The following is a 4,003-nucleotide window of genomic DNA, read 5'->3' as shown; positions in this document are numbered from 1 at the left end:
ATTGCTCTACTCACCCCGTCACCTACAAGAATGACGCAACTTTGCAAAACGTCCTTAGTGCAAAAATGTCGGTTTCTATGGTAACAGAGCCCTGTGCAGGCTGCTCAGACTGCAGCTCTGTCTCCTATACTACTGTTTACAGTCTGTTACCATGGAGACACATAGGCCTGCACAGGTGCTGTAAACACAAATGATTTTTAATCACCCCCCCCGTCTTCATTTATATGTTATTTATTCTTCACACCGACTAATAGAAAATGTGCCTGTGCGTTCCCGGTAGGCCGCCATTTCTTACTGGCCTATTGGTAGCCTTTTTCCTTGTGATTTTTGTCTCACATACAAGAACGCTGTGGCCGATGTATTGCGTGGGTAAGGCTAGTGGGCCGGGGACTGGGTGCCACGAGCCGGGCAGCCTTGACCAGGGCCTGATATATGGAATGTGCCCTGGTAAAGAAAGCCCAGATTGGATAAGGCTGGTAGTCGTAGGGGAATCATTTTGATTTCTTTTGTGCATTTTTCTTTTTCTTCTTCAAAAATCCACAAGCTTTTTATTTTTCTGCTGACAGACGTATGAGGGCTTGGTTTTTGTGGGACGGGTTATAGTTGTGAAGGATTCCAATCATTTTACCTATAATGTACTGAAAAAGCTGTGATGGGAAAATAGAAACTGCAGGGCTGCCGTTGTATTTGGGTTTGTTTCTCCGATATTCACATGCAGGAAAAATAACGGTAACTCTGTCCGGTCGGTTTGTTCTGGTGATACCTAATCTAAGTAGCTTATGTGACACGCCCCCAGGGCCGGGGGGTACTCTGCAGCCGGGCCTGTGGATGCCGGTGGGGGATATCATGGTGCCTGGCCCGGTCCGTGGCCCAGGGCGGTCAACAAAAAGGGGATTTGTGAAGTGGTCGTGACGCCACCTGTGGAATGCGGCTAAAGGGAGCAGCCGCTGCGGAGCAGTCCTCTGAGGCAGATGTTAGGGCAGCTTACGATGAAACGGCTCCCCACAGGGCAGTGTGAATAGGGTGGGTTGCGCTGGGCGTTGTAGTGCCGGGAAGCAAGAGGGCGCAGATGAAAGAATGGACGGAGGCAGTACGGTGCAGTCATCCGAGTCTTTACTCACAATTCTTATGACAGTTCCACTGGTGCACTGTATGGGTGTCAGCCTCCCACGTCGCGCTGCGTTCACCAGGCAGGGGTTCAGCTCTTCCTCAGGCAGATTAGGAGCTCCTGATGGAACCCCGCTTTCTTGTGTTCCTAGCTAGACCGTCTTCACGCTGGGTCTTTCTCCCTCCTGCCCTGCGCTTCCCCACTCTCAATCCCACTCCGGTGCTCTGAGGTCCCTCCTGTCTTACTGGAGTTCCCAGACCTGCTTGACCCTCACGGCGATTAGGATAGGGCTTCGGCAACTGGACTCTAAAAGCCAGAAGCCTCCGGTTTTTCCAGCCGAGAAGTTACACGACTGGTCCAGGGGCCGGTCCCCTTCTTGCGGCCTACGATCCCTCTGTCTTCTGACAGATTCGGGGCGCACGGGTGCTGTCCCGTACTCGCCGTACCCCCTGGGATCCCTTCTTTAGATCGGAGCCTACTACTCTGCTCCCCTCCTGGGCCTCAAGGACTAGGCCCTACTTGTGGAGCAGAGCTCCTAATGAGACTCTGCTCCCTGAATGTCTTCCTGAACTGTTCTTTTGAACTGGTCACCGCCACCTTAAGATGGCTTCCCTTTTTATACCTCCTTCCATGGTGCTCCCTTAAACTACTTCCTCCACCCACACCCACTACTGATTCCCCCTACCTCTGGGTTCCCCCCACTCCAGCCAGGGTCAGGGCTCAGCAGGAAACACATTGCATCTTGCCCTTCCAGCCAGCCTGGAGCAGTGTAGTGTTGGATGCAGGTGTTGGGGTTCCGGGCAGCACTCCCTCCTTACCTGAGAGAAGGGGATACCACACCTCTGGGTGAGGTGCAGTACCTCTGTGGCGACTGAACCCTCAGGGGCGTCACATATGTGTTACCACTTAAATAATAAAAAATGTATTGTGCAGGCCTGGCGTCAGCACCCAGGCAAGTGCCGGGGCCCTAAGCAGGCGGGGGGGCCCACTCTCAGTCGGGCTCCCCGGCGCGCTATGGGGCCTGCGAGCATAGAAGTCTAGTGCCAGCGCCCGCGAGTGGGCTACACCCACTTGCTCATTGTCCCGGCCAGCACAATACTTACCTCTCCCCATTCCCCGCAGCTCTGGCCTCTTCCGCGTCTCCTGATTATGATGTCTCAGGTCAGAGGGCGCGATGACGTCTTTCCAGTGCGCCCTCTGCTGAGCAGTCACAGTGCAGAGAGCGGGAAGACGGCGATGCTGAGGAGTCCAGAGCAGCAGCAGCAGGATGGGAGAGGTGAGTATTTGATTTTTTTATGTATGGAAGCATGGAGCATTATATGGGGGCCATACAGCATGGAGCATTATATGGGGGCCATACAGCATGCAGCAATATATGGGGGCCATACAGCATGCAGCATTATATGGGGGCCCATTCAGCATGCAGCATTATATGGGGGCCCATGCAGCATGAAGCATTATATGGGGCTCATACAGTATGCAGCATTATATGGGGCCCATACAGTATGCAGTATTATATGGGGGCCAGCATCCTGCATGGAGCATAATACTGTATGGAGGACTATACTGTCTCGTCTGCACTGTGCGCTGCGAGGATTCACCGGTTTCTGAGATGTAGAATTTACTATAGATATCACTCATGTAATGCAAGAAGTGAAATCTTTGGCCTTGTACTATATATATATACAGTACAGACCAAAGGTTTGGACACACCTCATTTAAAGATTTTTCTGTATTTTCATGACTATGAAAATTGTACATTCACACTGAAGGCATCAAAACTATGAATTAACACGTGGAATTATATACTTAACAAAAAAGTGTGAAACAACTGCAAATATGTCTTATATTCTAGGTTCTTCAAAGTAGCCACCTTTTGCTTTGATGACTGCTTTGCACACTCTTGGCATTCTCTTGATGAGCTTCAAGAGGTAGTCACCGGAAATGGTCTTCCAACAATCTTGAAGGAGTTCCCAGAGATGCTTAGCACTTGTTGGCCCTTTTGCCTTCACTCTGCGGTCCAGCTCACCCCAAACCATCTCGATTGGGTTCAGGTCTGGTGACTGTGGAGGCCAGGTCATCTGGCGTAGCACCCCATCACTCTCATTCTTGGTCAAATAGCCCTTACACAGCCTGGAGGTGTGTTTGGGGTCATTGCCCTGTTGAAAAATAAATGATGGTCCAACTAAACGCAAACCGGATGGAATAGCATGCCGCTGCAAGATGCTGTGATAGCCATGCTGGTTCAGTATGCCTTCAGTTTTGAATAAATCCCCAACAGTGTAACCAGCAAAGCACCCCCACACCATCACACCTCCTCCTCCATGCTTCACGGTGGGAACCAGGCATGTAGAGTCAATCCGTTCACCTTTTCTGCGTCGCACAAAGACACGGTGGTTGGAACCAAAGATCTCAAATTTGGAGTCATCAGACCAAAGCACAGATTTCCACTGGTCTAATGTCCATTCCTTGTGTTCTTTAGCCCAAACAAGTCTCTTCTGCTTGTTGCCTGTCCTTAGCAGTGGTTTCCTAGCAGCTATTTTACCATGAAGGCCTGCTGCACAAAGTCCCCTCTTAACAGTTGTAGTAAAGATGTGTCTGCTTCTAAAACTCTGTGTGGCATTGACCTGGTCTCTAATATGAGCTGCTGCTAACCTGCGATTTCTGAGGCTGGTGACTCGGATAAACTTATCCTCAGAAGCAGAGGTGACTCTTGGTCTTCCTTTCCTGGGGTGGTCCTCATGGGTGCCAGTTTCTTTGTAGCGCTTGATGGTTTTTGCAACTGCACTTGGGGACACTTTCAAAGTTTGCCCAATTTTTCGGACTGACTGACCTTCATTTCTTATAGTAATGATGGCCACTCGTTTTTCTTTACTTAGCTGCTTTTTTCTTGCC

This window comes from Phyllobates terribilis, unplaced genomic scaffold (assembly GCF_046119375.1).
Source record: "Phyllobates terribilis strain yellow unplaced genomic scaffold, ASM4611937v1 Scaffold_5__5_contigs__length_657084704, whole genome shotgun sequence".
NCBI lineage: Eukaryota > Metazoa > Chordata > Amphibia > Anura > Dendrobatidae > Phyllobates > Phyllobates terribilis.
The sequence above is the reverse complement of the archived record's forward strand: the minus strand, read 5'-3'. Positions refer to the sequence as shown.